At 34.6% G+C, this 14,768-nt stretch overlaps 1 pseudogene; it reads right to left on the reverse strand.

The window, feature by feature from the left end:
* Nucleotides 1-13,697, reverse strand: part of LOC149571847 (uncharacterized protein At2g33490-like) — a 90,766-nt pseudogene extending 77,069 nt beyond the window's left edge.
* Between the last annotated feature and the right edge of the window lie 1,071 nt (nt 13,698-14,768).

A 14,768-nucleotide genomic window follows, 5' to 3' on the forward strand; every position in this document is an offset into this window, starting at 1 on the left:
GTTTCTACTATAATTTCCATGTTCAAGTTTGTAATCAGCCATTGTAGAAACATGTTCAATTTTAGTATGTTGTGGTTGGAAAGGTCCTTTGAAAAAGAATTTAGATGTGTTGTTTGGAAATGTAGGGCCTTTCCTAGTTTTAGGATCCTCTTGATACAGCAAGTTCCTAGTTTTTTGTAAGTTTAAAGAGAATGTTTTCTGGACTCAAGGTGATCTGACAGGTCAAGGAGATCGTGAAGATTCCTCACTAGACAAACTAGATGCAGATTGTGTATAAAAGGGAGGTGACCTCTACCATGATTATGACCCCTAACTCAACCTTGCCTAAGTCTAAGTGGATAAAACATGTTTCCACTTCTTGTTGTGACAGTCATAGATAAGGACAAGAAGCAAAGACCAAGACAAGGATCATATTAAAACATAGTCTCAAAAAGCAAGAGAAGAGTGTTGTATACTAAGGTATGAGTAGTCTAAGTGAAGTCTAGAATAGCCAAAGATTATGACTATCATGAAACAGAGTATAATGAACACTAGAGGATGAGAACAAGACAACTAAGAGATGAGACTAGTTAAAGTATAGACCATAAGTCATTAGCCTAGCAAGATGCCATTTTCTGGGACTATTTATAGATAGAGAAGAGGTAAACTAATGTAGGAAATAGACTAGACATAGAGTATAGATAGCTCTAATAGATTGATTTAATAGTTTTGACTCAAGATCTTGTGCGAACATCCCTTAGTAGGCATGCAAGAAAGTACAAAGACATAGATGAAGTCTTAGAACAACAATCTAAACTCACATGAAGATGTACTACAGGTTGTGTAAAGAAGTGCTAGGATTTGGAAAATGAAATAGAATACTAATAGCAAGATCTCGCATAGGGATGTGCAAGTACTTGTGCAAGGACTTGGATAGAATCATGCAAAGAAATGATAGGACAAAAAGTACTCAAGTGAAATGTTGCAAACTGTGTGAAAAAATTGAGACTAGATTGATAACTGAACTGGATTTTGAAGAGATTTTGAAAATTTTAGATTGTTCGAGATAAATTGTTGGTTAGTTTGTGTTTTCAACAAGACATGGGAAGCAAGAAATAGTTGAATACAATCCAACTAAGGATAAAGCAACTTAGAGGGATGGGGGAGTCTTGACTTTAAGTTTGTTTAGACAAGTTTGGACATGTTTAAGACTTGATAATAAACACACTTTATCCCTAAAAAACAAAAAATATTAGAGAAGGAAAAACCTTTGTCCCACAACTTATGTGCATGTGTGCACCTCACATAGCTATGTCACCCCCTAGAGGGTACCCATTTTTTTGTGTATTCAAAAGGCTAAATAACATATACACTGAATGAACACCCTTGTGGAAGGGGTTAAGCACGTATACCACCTTCCAATGCCCAATAACATGCCTATGGTGAGTTCTACAAGAGAGATTCTTCCCCCTCCTTGCACAAAGATTATGCCCCCTTTTAGAGGTGAACCAGGTAGCTACTAACTATAGGATTTTACTTGGTTTCCATTTGTATTAATCCCCAGTGGCTTTGCAAGTGGAGTTGAGACCAGCAACCCACACCAGCATCTAAAAATGCACACACTTTCTGAGCAAGACTATGGCTAGTGCTAGCTAGTGCAACATATAGAGCCTCTCCTTGATATGTGATATCAAGAATGAAGGAGAGGAAATTAGTATAGCTTTGGAGTGTGCTCACTTGGGTCATTCCTAGAAGTTGGATCACTCTGGCAAGCCCTCTAAAGGATTGATTTGGACTGGTGGTTCAAATATAAGGGTAAAAGTTTTTGATTTCCCTCAAGGGGAAAGAGCATACTCCTCTACCTTATTTCCTCACCCAAACACACAAAACACATTAATCATCGACTTAGCTTAATCAATTTAGACTTATCCTTTCTAAAGATTCTGATCCCCTAAAAGGAAATCATCATCCCATCATAGAAGAGAATTTGCACTAGAGAACCACTAAGATACTTGCCTCCCTCTAATGCTATCTTTCAAAGGCTTCTAGGTTTCTAATTCACCCTTGGCCATGACTTCTAAGTGGTGAAGACCATAATCCCCTATTCCTCTATCTTGCACCCTACAAAGTTCAAAAGCCCTAATTAGACTATGTTTAGAAAGCAGGAAAAAGACACAATGGAATAAACATGGAATCATTTATCCAAGAGGCCTGACAATGAAACCTATTGACTTCTAACTAGAAGGAATTTGCCTATGTGCTCTCAGACTGAGAAACAACCAACCAAACCTTTCTAAAATGAAGGATTTTATGTAGAGTATGATTATGCAATTAATTTATATGAAGTGCAAGCATTAATCTAAGAAACAAAAGATATTAAGCTAAATGTATGGATCTTTACTCTAAAATGATATCAAATGCTAAGCCAAGTATGAAAGCTATAACTTAAATGAGTAATTAATTTGATAGCAATTCAATACAATTCAAATTCAAACCTCTATAATGAGGGATTAGAAGCTTTTTATATAGAAGTCCCGAAATCCATCAACAATCAAGATTAATTGGGATGAATGGTTAAGATCAAAGAGATGATTTAGTTGAAATGGAAACTTCCTTATGTAGGTGAAGTTAACTATTTCAGATCTGAGTGTGATGAGTAGTTAACTAAGCTTTTCATGAGTGTGAGAACAAGTTAATTAAATCAATTCCAATTTGAGAGATAGTTCACTCAAAGTTTCCATTTTGGAATTGAAGAGAAGATTTTGAAGAGATTATTTAATTTAATAAGATGATATATGACCTCATTAAATGCATATTTCAATTAATTGAATAATCACATTTAATTAATTAAAGTAACCACATTATTAAATTAAATAAATTTAATTCCTTAGTACATTAGCCTTAAGATATAATTTAATTTAATTAAAGTATAAGCACTTTATATCTAAATTAAATCTAATCAATAGGTTTAATGAAGCTAATCTGAGTCAATACTTTAGGAATTAAATGAGTAATATGATTAATGTAGATTAGGGTTTCTGGCATTTGACAATTAAGTCAAGTAGCAAAAATTAGAATAAGAATTGTCTATTAAAATAGGACTTTAGGGTTGATCAAAATAGACCAAAATTGATTGTCATGGAAATGAGCCAATTTTGGGGTACTACACTAATATAAAGCAGTGTATTGTTAATTTCTTTGTTTTAATGTTGATGGAGATGATTTTTTGTAATTCAGCTTCAAAGGAGCCTCTAGTAGTTTCTTGTGAACCAATCCTAGCAAAAGACATGACAATGAAAGAGTTTAATATCCTTAGCAGTGATGTAGGGGTTCTAATAGAATTTTAGCAAGAATGTAAGGATTTTGGTGGTTTTCTTCCTAAAAATATGGGTATTTCCCATCATCATGGATTTCTAGAAGAGTGGTTATTCCTATCATAAAACGTACATTGAACACATTACATATCATAAAATAGTAATGAAAATAAAGTAAAATAATATTTGAGTAGGTAAATCAGAGTCTTAGACATTCTTGGAGAAACTATATGTTGTATGTGACAATAGGATAAATATTTAACATGGTTGTCACATTGGAAAATTGGAGAAAACTTAGTACTAGATATCTAATTCATGGGTCATGGTTTTGAGAAAATGGTTTATGTAATACCACTTAGTGATGTTGTGCAAAACTATTTCTATTAAAAATGAGTACAAGAGTCATTGTTGAGGTTGGCTTGGTAACCTTTTTCTTGTCAACTAAAGTTTGATCGAGTATCTCTTGTAGTTTGCATTTGTGAGCTGGCAAAGCATGGATTGAGAATGTGGCTACATCATTCTCATTTCATTGTTCACATGTATGAATGCAACCAGGTTGTCTAATGCTTCAAAAGCTTTACATGGAGACTTTTCAAGTGTATTAACAATCGTGTTTCTTCAGATTATACAATGAGTGTGTGAGTGTTTTTTATTAGATAAACAGGTTTTACAGGGAACTTGAAACCTGAAAGTTAGTACATAAGAAGGTTGATAATAAGCATGATAGCCCATCCAAAAAAGTATAAGTTCAAAGGCTGAAAATAAGCATTAAGCCCAGCCAAAGGAAAGAGTACTAAGAAACGACTAGGAAAAGGAAACAATCAAAGCCACAGCCAAAAGATAGTGATAAACAAAAGAACAGGCAAGAGTTATTCCTCGTTCTTTTGCTCTAGATCATGCATGACCTAAGAAAACTCTAAGGCCTATTGATTCTCCTCTATTTCCATCTATTGCACCCTTTGATTCCCCTGGTCCTGAGTAAGAGTGGAGTTGTCCTTTGCAGGGTCATCCTCCGTTCTAGCCTCATCCCTGTCATTACCATCCTCATCATCGTGCATTTCTCTGTCTTTGATCCAGCCCATGAGAGAGATGATGTTGTTGTTAATGGAGCTTAACAAGGAAAACATTTGATTTGAAAGGTTGTGATTCTAGTTTTCCAGATTATGTATCCTCTATTCTACGAGAGTGAGCCTATAAGCTGAATTTGTCCTCCTGTTGACATCCATTCCTTTCCTTGTTGCCTCAATGGGTTTCACCTAGTTTTTAACCTCCTCAAGCTTGTGGAAAAGCCATTTGATTGATCTAAAATTATCAATCATGTTGTTGTGAGCATTATTTAAAAGGTTCATCCCTATCTACCTAGCTCTGTCTGAAATAGCCACAATCGCCGGATCAATTAATTCTTCCAGCCACTACTCTTCTTGATTATCCACAAGGATTTGGGGATTCATGTCCTCCCTAAAGATTCCCATTTTGGTGTTCTTGACATTGAATTTGATCCATGCTTCCCTCCTATCATTGGTCTGCACTTCCCCTTCCACATACCCAGCTTTCTCCTCTTTCTGCTCCTCAGGGTGGAGATGGACAGGAGAAAGGGGCAGCATAGATGCCTCCTCATATTGAGAGCACACATCCTCCAGACTCTCCCTCTTGTGCTTCTTCCTTCCACTTTCCTCCTTTGTTTCCTCCTCAATCCATCCTCATGAGTGTGTGAGTGTTATTAGAAGCTAGGTTTTCCCTTTAAAAGGGGTTTACCAAGGTACATCTAGTGTCATCTTGTGGCATGTTTTTCATTCTCTTACACTATGTATTTTGATTTCTTATTTCATATAACTTTCTCTAATATGGGTTATGTGGAAATGAATATTATTGCCGCAAAATTATTTTTCAATTCTCTTCTTCCATATTTAAATGATACTCTAGAAGGGTAGAACTACTAGAGTTCATTTGTCTAGTATGGAATTAGCCACCAATGACAAGAGAAAGAATGGTAAGTAGGGCTAGCAATCAATGGAAAACTATTCTAAGGGTATGTGTCTTCCTTGTTGGGATATTCTTGATTTTTGATAGCTGAAGGGGTGGTATTGTTATTGTGGCTCTAAGTTCTTTGTGCGAGCTTATATACGAGTGGCACCCTATCCCAATAGTGCCAATGTCTCTCAATGTTGAATTTTAGAAATACAATGGGTCAGTGTGAGATGGGATTTCCAATTTGTGTACTTAAGGGTGTCAACTAATGTTTGTTTAATGTTCCTTGGATTTCTCTATTGTATATAAGAAAATTTATAGAATATTACTATTGGTAACATGTAAAATCATTCAAATATAAAGCCCAAATTTAATGGAATCTTTTAAAAATATAAAAAAGATAAGCACTCAATAAAAAATGTTTATAGAGAGAGACAACAATACAAAGAATCTAAACAAATAAGAAAATGTATTGACCAAGAGAAAAGACTAGGATTATCAAAACATTGAAAATATAAGGCAATAATAATGAAAATTTACCTTTCTTACATAGCTACATTAGATAGAACACTGTCATATGCCCTATTTATAGCTCTCCTACTTCTTTTTAGCCTACTTGCCCTGTACTCAGCAAAATGGGGGATCTATAAAGTATCAATCCATCAACAACAAAGATGAAGACTATCGGTCTATGGTGTAAGTTAATCACTGATGAAGTGGACAATGAAGAAGTGCCCTCTCCATAGCCCTTACAACCACAATGTTGACCTCATGGAGATTAGAAATATATCATGAAACTATGGTGCACAAATGCAATGAGGACCTACAATGTAGAAGGATCGACAAATGTAAAAGATGTCAAACTGCATATCCAAACAATACAAATAGTATTAGTTGTTAGTTGATGCTAGGGATTTTCTTGTAGTATCAAACAACATACAATCTATTCAAGCTATTATTTCACAATTTTCTCTACAAAATATTCAACTTTCATGGATAGATCCATCATAACATTAACAAGCTATTTCATTTCTATAGGAAATCACACAAAAACTCTATATCTGAATCCATTCTAAGAAGATATTAAAAAGTGGCAAAGGCATGTGTACTTGAAATAATGTTATAGTACTCTTTGATAAAAGAGCCAACTAAAAATTAAAAATATTTGAAAGGAGGGAAAATAAACTAGTCTCTAGTTTGAGTTTACCAGATACACATTTTTCACTCGATACATTTAAAATATCAATCAACAGACATGTAAATAAAATCTTACCATGTAAATGTTCTTGCATTTCCCAACATCAAAAATTTATAGATCCAATCCATCTTTCTTTATATGGAGACTTAGGGGGGTAAATTCTAAATAAGCACTTTGCAAGCCCTTCAAAGACCAATGCAATATCAATAGAACCTCCTATTGTTCTTGAATCCACTCAAAAAGAAATTGAATGGTCCACTTGGTATAACTACCATACATGTCTAGAGCAAGTCATGTCAAATGAGATCTAAAAAGACATTTATTTAGTGGAGGAACACAAAGAAAAATCAAGCTCTTTGACCACTTGTTACATATAAATTACATAGAAGGAATTTTCCAGTCTTTGTAGTATTTAATTAGCTATACTACTTCGTGCTACAAATGCTCATGTAACAAAAGATTTTTCAAAGTCTAGTGTCTCCATCATTATAGATTACTGAAAGGACCCAAATCAAATGGGAATGAAAATTATTAGCATGCATGGAGGATCTCATTGAGTGGATGGTGTTCTCAATCCTAAAGAATACTTAAGAAAAGGAATTCTACTAAAAAAATTTAGGCAACATGGAAGAGACTTTATTAACCATTCAGTACCTTTATTCTCATGAAGCAATTGTAGAACTGAACCAGACTGAGGAAAGCCTTTGAGAAGATGAAATTTATTTCTTTCTCTACCAACATTAGATACCATGTAATGATATAAGACTCATTCAAATGAGCTAAAGGCATTTAAATGCTATATGGAGGAAAGGACTTTATCAAGCAGAGTGAATCCAAATTCTCATAGAGCTTGCATAGACTAAACTAAATTGAGAAAATTCTATAAAGGGATGACTCCAATTTCCCTTTGAATCAAATTTAGATGTCCTAGAACAACCCAAGTCTCATTTAGCTTGGCTAAAAGAGTTGGGCCTTATGTAGAAGAGTAGATTTTACACAATAAATTGGTGCTTAATGTCTACATAAGGATATTGAAGCACGATAGAATTAACAGGTTTTTGAATCCCATATCTTTTGACAATGGATTAAACAGTTTTGTTACAACACAAGTCCAATTTAACCGAGTTGAGAAATTGAAATTTCATGTAGAAGGTTGGATATCATCAATCATATACTATCCCAATTCTCCCATATCTATAAAAGATCCCAACTGGACTAGGGTCTATGAAGGATAAGCCCCATTTCCATTTATTATTTGGATTCTATAATTCAATTGAGAGATTCAATCATATGTGATAAAGGGGGCTTTAGGAGTAAGATAAAACCCTAGTCTTCATAAATCTATAATTTATGATAATAGAAGATGAATTCTACTTAAATTTTCTTTGAATTGACATGTTCCATAATGACCAAATCTAGATTAGACCTAGTTTAGAGATTCAAGCATTATCTACAAGATAGAATAAAGCCATATTTTTAAAAAAAACACAATAGAGCCTAACCAAATTGAGAAAGTTTCATGAAAGGATTGAAAATACACTTTTCTATTGAACTTAGATGCCCTACAACAACACAACTCATAATAAACTTGGTTATGAGATTTAGGTGATATGTCGAAAAGAAGAGATCATCAACCTTACAATCTCTTCATTATCACTGGACCCTTTATAGCTTGACTTAATGATTTAAGTTAAGAAAAATTTTGAAGTCATGAATCCTAATCCTTCTTTAGTTGGAATTATGTACCCTATGATGAAATAATCCCCAATCTTCTAGAATCATGTTGAACTCAACTACTTATTAAAATTGTTTCAGTAAAATGAAAAAATCTATTCATATTCAAAAGTAGGCATCCTCTAAATTTTTTATAAAAAAGTAGGAGATGTGATGATGGAACATACTTGATGAAAGCTCTATTCTCAAGAAACTGGTACACCAAGCTCAGTAATACAAGCATGCAACCTGTTATCATTATGACTTACTTGAGGATATCCTTTAAAGAAAGCTTCAAGCATAATTGGCAAAGCTTCCACAAGACCATAGCTTAAAGCAATCCCTGTACCACTAAATTCCATGGCATGTGCATGCCCATGATTCTCAAGATGACTCTTAGACTCTCCCACAATATTAACCAAGTTGCTCAAGTCATACTTTGCCAAAACACTCAATAAATTCTTTGTTGAAAAAACTATATCATCCTCGCACAAAAAAAACCATTGTACACCAAGTGGGTGAACTCTAAAAGTGTTGAGAAAAATCATGCAAAGGCACATACCCAGAGCATAAGAATCATTAGAAACTAAAATAGGGGGAAGAAATTTCTCATCATCTGAGTCAACTGGGACATTTTCCTCCATCAATATGAACCCTCTCATTACCCTAGGCTTAAACCACAATTTTAAAAATTTGTTTCCTTTTTACCACACTTTGGAAGACCCATGTATTATAAAAATTATGTTTTTGAGACTTAGAGATTTCTTAGAATCAAATCCCCCAATTGATAGAGTCTCATTTTTATGCGAGTAATCTAGAATGGATTCTATGGAAATGATGAAGGCTCTACTTCCCCATCAATTGCTGCCCCTTTGTAATGATTTATGTGGCTACAAATAAATGTTAATGCCATGACTAACACTAGCAGTGATTCCAAACCAATAGACACTGAATTGTACAGCCATTTTCACCTTTCACCAAAACTTTAACTAGTTCCTTCAATCTCAATTTCAATTTCATGGAAATTTTTAGGGAATCTATTCACAAATTTCCAAATTAATATGCAAGATTGAGACCCCAAATTAAAACTTAAACATGGTTTAGGGATATGCTCTAGTCACCCACTTTCCAATTCTTGTTCAATAAGAAAACCCTTACACCATGCTCCATCTCTAGCTCCTTCGCGCACTTTGCCAAACAATGAAATACAAAATGATTTTTCATTTTAAAGTTAAGCCTATGTTGTTCAAAATTTTGACCAACACGGGCTTATATTTTTAAAAAATAGAATTTTTTCCTTCTATAATCCAACCAACCTAAACCTTTTTAATTGATGGTTGAAAATTTTGGTAGAAAAATGAGGTCAAATGTAGTAGTGTGGTTGCTAAGTAAAATGTTAGTGGATGCCAAGCTAACAAAATGTGTTAGTTAAGGCTAAGCTTGTAGTGGTTTCTAAGTGTATAGAAAGACATGTGGATGTCGAGTGAGCCAAAAATCAATTGATGTCGAGCTTATAGTTATACAAGCACGTTGCATTAAATACAATGTTTTAAAGGATATTTGATCAATTTTCACTCATTTAACATCATTTGAATTTGAGAAAAAACATGGAGAGATAAAGGAAATATGGAGAATTTGATCTAAGCATTTTTAGGAGATTTTAATAGTCATTCAACACCATTTCAATAGGATTTATAAGGTATTTTCCATATGCTGAGCTATGCAGTTTCAAATTTCACAAACCCTAGATATATGTAATGGCATCTAGTTCTTATAAAGTGAAAGGTGTAGAGGGAAAAGAGGTTTTAAATGTTCAATTTATTAGAAATGAAATCAAATAACCTATTTTCAAGGTTATTCCAGACATATCTTATAAGTAGGATCTCTCTAGTGCATTGTCTATGATACCATCGCAAGTATTGATGATTCAAGCTACCAAAAATTGTTACACATGCAAGCTTGAAAGCATAGGAGATATGGAAATTAGAGAAGGATATGGGAAACTATGTGAAAATGGAGTTTTGAAGGAATAATATAAGATTTTCAAGAAGAAAGGGTTAACTCATGCCCTAGATTTCCCCAACATCTTCAAAACAGAGTGGATCAAGATTATTCTAAGAAGAATTCATGATAGCTTTGTATGGTTAGAAAATGTGCCAATTAAAATTACAAAGAAGATTGTTCATAGGGTAACAAGGTATCCAACCCTAGATCAGCCAAAGACCATGAGAAGTGATTTAAAGGAAGTCATTGAAAATAACATAGGGGCTATATGGAATAAAAGGGGAATGACCATTGATGCAATTATAGATCCCCTAATAGATTTTGCAATAAAGGTAATAGCACGCAAGTTTTATCAGTATAGTAGATTAAATAGTGTACCTTTCATTGTTGTGGAAATGGGCTACAAAATTATGAAGAAGGATCATACTTATGATCTTGCCGAGTTGCAGTTGCAATAATTGATTAAGAATTTGGGAGCCACAAGGAAAAAAAAGTGTGATTAGTGTAAATTTGGATCTATTTTGGTATGTATTTTCTTTTATGTACAAAATACATTCCCTACATTTGGTAAGGTTTCTTGGAAGGTTAATGGATCAATTGTAGTTCAAATAGGAGAATTTATTGAGAAATTAGGTGATAACTTTGAGTTAGTGATGACTAGTTAGTTTGAAGATTTTAACAAAAAATGAAGAAAAGACTAAGTATACTAGTCTCACTAGTGGAGAAACATTATAATGAAGTTTTCTTCCTAGTTGATACTTATTACACATATGTATAAGCAACAATTTCTAGGGTGAGATAGCTAAGGCCATTAGGTTATGGAATCAATGTCGATGAGGCCTTTGCAACAATTACAACATTACTTGTAGAAGAAATGGATAAGGAAGGCAAAGAATTTGGTAATTATGACTTGGCCAAATCAAAGATCACTATGGAGTTGAAGACTACTTTAGTGATGAGGAAGAAGATAAAATTGGTGAAGAAAATGAAAGAAAAATTAGATGAATGAGTTGAGGAAGAAGAAGAGGAAGATGATGATGAAGAAGATGGCACATAGGCTCAAGCACCATTGGCACCAACACAAGGTCAAGGAGAAGATCAGCAAGAGGAAGAAGTAGAAATTAATGAAGTTACCAAGGAAGAAGAAGCCAATGAAGTACCTATTACTATTGATATAAGAAGAAAAGAAAGGCAAAGACTCAAGCAATGAGAAAAACAAAGAAGGTTGCAAAACCTAGTTAGCCCAAACCTACAAAACCTACCACAAGGACTAGTACTATCTAGTCACTGCACAGAAGGCTAAAGAAGTAGCCAAGTCTAAAGAGAAGGAAGTTCGAGGACAAAATAGATCAAGGAGGAAGGATATTTCCCAAGCTAAGACTAATGAGGAGATTGTTGGTGTTTGAAAATGTTACCTATTTCCAATTACCCTGATGAGAACAAGATGCATCTAGGGGCAGCTAACTCCCATTATCAACACATCCATTCAGACACCAGGCCAACTATAAGGCTATACTCCTTCTGCACTTCAGGCTCTGCAAAACCTAGGCGGGTGGACCTATAGATTCTTTATATGGTACCAGTTGTCAAAGCATACACTGAATCTAATATGAAGCAGATAAAAACCCCTAAATCTTCTATATTCAACCAGGAATCATAAGCATGAAAAAGCTAAGAACATAACTCATGAAACTGGCAAGCTAAGTGCGGGTTAACATTGAATAGCTTTCAACATAAAAGGGAAAATTGATTTAATATGTTGATAACAGCAAGACCCAAGTATGAACAACAGAACTTAATGATCCTATCTCTGACCAGTGCCTTATTTATTGGGCAATTAAATGAATCATAACCATACATCTCCTGGAAACCTCAGATGTATCTCTACATCAAGATCCTTGATCTATCTTTCACCTTGTGAATAGACATCTGCTACAGAATGAATCTCATACTCAGAACATCCTATCATGAAATCTGCAAACCCTGTGACAAATATCAAGCAATTACATGGTTCTTTGTTCCATAAGCAAGACATTTTAACCCCATACATTTCAAAATGAAATGCAACCTAATTCATGCTCTTTGATCACAAATTAGAAGAATTAACAAAGCCATAATCAGGAGACAAGATTCAGACTAAACTTCAAACCTTTGCTGCTCTTTATTTGCTTTCCTTGAAACCAAATACATGAAATGTACAGGAAACAACTCATAAATCACCTAACAGACCAGAACTATCTGCATAAAACATGAATGTTGCTCAATACAAAAGAGAAATGCTGGGTGTGTGGCTTTCACAGCCTGAGCAGAGCTCCAAGAACTGGAAATAGAAAACCAACCAACAACCTTTTTTCAGGGAAGAAGACAGAATATGTATGGAGAAGGCAATTCCCAGATTTGATTTGCAATTGACACTTGTCTATCTGAAAAACCTTCTTAACAGGTTAAAACAACTCTTTAATCTTTCCCCCCAACTGGTGAATCAAATCTTTTCATTTTACCTCTCAAGAGCCTCAAATATCTCAGCAACCTAATGATGAAATAATGTAACTGATTTTGACAAAAAAAAGAACTCAATGTAAAAAGTGAAAATCAGTTCACAGTGACCTCCAAAATGCAAGAAAATTGCTGAGAGTTGATTTTTCTCCATATTCAGATCCCGACAAGCTTTTAAAATTGCCCTCTAACCAATTTTGATGCTCTAGAATCAAGTTTGCTCATTTTGTCGCTAATGGCCCAAGAAACACAAATTGACCTATAACTCGAACTGGTGAGCACCTGTGCAAGAACCAACCTCAAATTTGGAAATTTCAGATCTTCCCGGTTCTGATGGTATATTGGAGTGCCCAATTTGGTTAAAAATTGCCCCAGATATTGCCTTTTGAAAATCTCAGTCTTGTTCATGACTTCCATGTAGTTTTGCAAAAATTTCAACTTTTATATAGTTTCAAACTATATGATAAGTGAAAATTTATTTAAAAAAACTACCCCACATGATCTTTTAAAAAAAAATTTAAAAATTTTTTTTTTTAACCTTTGAAAATTCCACCATATGTTTCACTCGGGTCAAACTTGGTTTGACCATATCGCCATGTGTCACGTGCTGATTCGCTGATTTGACTCTTGCCGGATTCTTGAGTTTTTCGGCAACCTCGCTATATCGCTAGCCGGATTTTTTGAGATTTTCCGGCAAGCGACATAGCGACCTGCCGGATTTTTGACTTTTTCGGTCGGATTAAACTGCTGACGTCATCATTTGGGCATGCATTTTTATTTAAAATTTATTATGTCATTGCCTAACTGGCCAACTGGACCCACCTACACATGCACTTGGCTTCAAAAGCCACTGTCTTATTGACACTAAGCATTGGACTGCAAATGTATTTAAACATTATTATAACTCCCCACAGCTCCAATGTGGGACAAATGAAACTTAATGAATATTAGATCAACACACCTGTAGATGCTCTTCTTGTGCTATGGCTTTGTATATCTGCTGTGTAGAGCATTTCATTGCCCATTGTGAATGTTTATTTCAAAACCTGGGTGTTAACTTGCTGTCCCATATGAAGTTCTTCACCTGCAAAACATGGATCTCTCTTCTTTGGTCATTTTTGCCATGAATCTGCAGACTCCCCATAGTGCTGGTCATTTTTAAGCTCATGGGCACTTAAAATGAAGCTCCCCCCTTCTAAAAAACGTGATATTGTTGCTGGAGGAAGCCATGGGCTTCAAAAACGTGGATACATGCTTCCTTGAGCTTTGTTTCACTAGCAAATCTGTACATTTTATTAAAAACGTGGACTGCTCCTTCCTCTGGCTACATTTTGTTTATTTATGGATGTCTCCTTTTCATGAGCAACTTTGTTCTGTAGGAGTGTAGATGTGGAAGTGTTGCCATTTCATTATTTCAGCTGTTCCTTGTCATTAGACATGCTCTATGTTGCATATTATCTGCTTGGTTTCTCTTGGCTCCATCAAAAAAATATTGGCATCTTAGTATGATTTTGTTGTTTGAGTTCTATTCTTGAATGTTGAACTGGGAGATCCTTCAATCTGAGATCCCCTTTACCTCACCTCCATATGACCCGGATATTTATTTTATTGTCTTCAACAGAAGTATAAAATTGTTTTCTCTTTTGTCCAGTCATTGTGGGCAATAACATAATTGTTTTTTCTTATTTCTTTACCTCTCCATTATGCGTAGGATCCCTTTGCAATGTGAGCTTTCTCCTTATTCCTTTTAGACAATATGATAAACATATGAAATGCATTTCAGTGATTAACATTATTACAATCTCTCCTCTGAGATATCTTTAAGTTCCCTTGAGCTTTATCAATCCTAGTAGATTGAGCCAGGCCTCAAGTGGGTCCGGCTAAAAAATTTCGTTTCCAAACAATTGATTCGGCCAATTGATCCCATGACTCCATTGCAATGACTGGAATTAAAAAATCACAAGAACATTACTTTAAAACTCCTTCTTAAATCATTTCTGCACCATTGTGAAAATTGTGTCAGGAGGCCTGCCAGGTGGCTGTAAAAGCTAACTTAATCAAGTAACCAGGTTGTAAAAATTGGCATGAGTGTTCAA

The sequence above is a fragment of the Cupressus sempervirens genome, chromosome 2, assembly GCF_028749045.1.
Source record: "Cupressus sempervirens isolate cs-2001-9-10 chromosome 2, ASM2874904v1, whole genome shotgun sequence".
In the NCBI taxonomy this organism is placed as follows: Eukaryota; Viridiplantae; Streptophyta; class Pinopsida; order Cupressales; family Cupressaceae; genus Cupressus; species Cupressus sempervirens.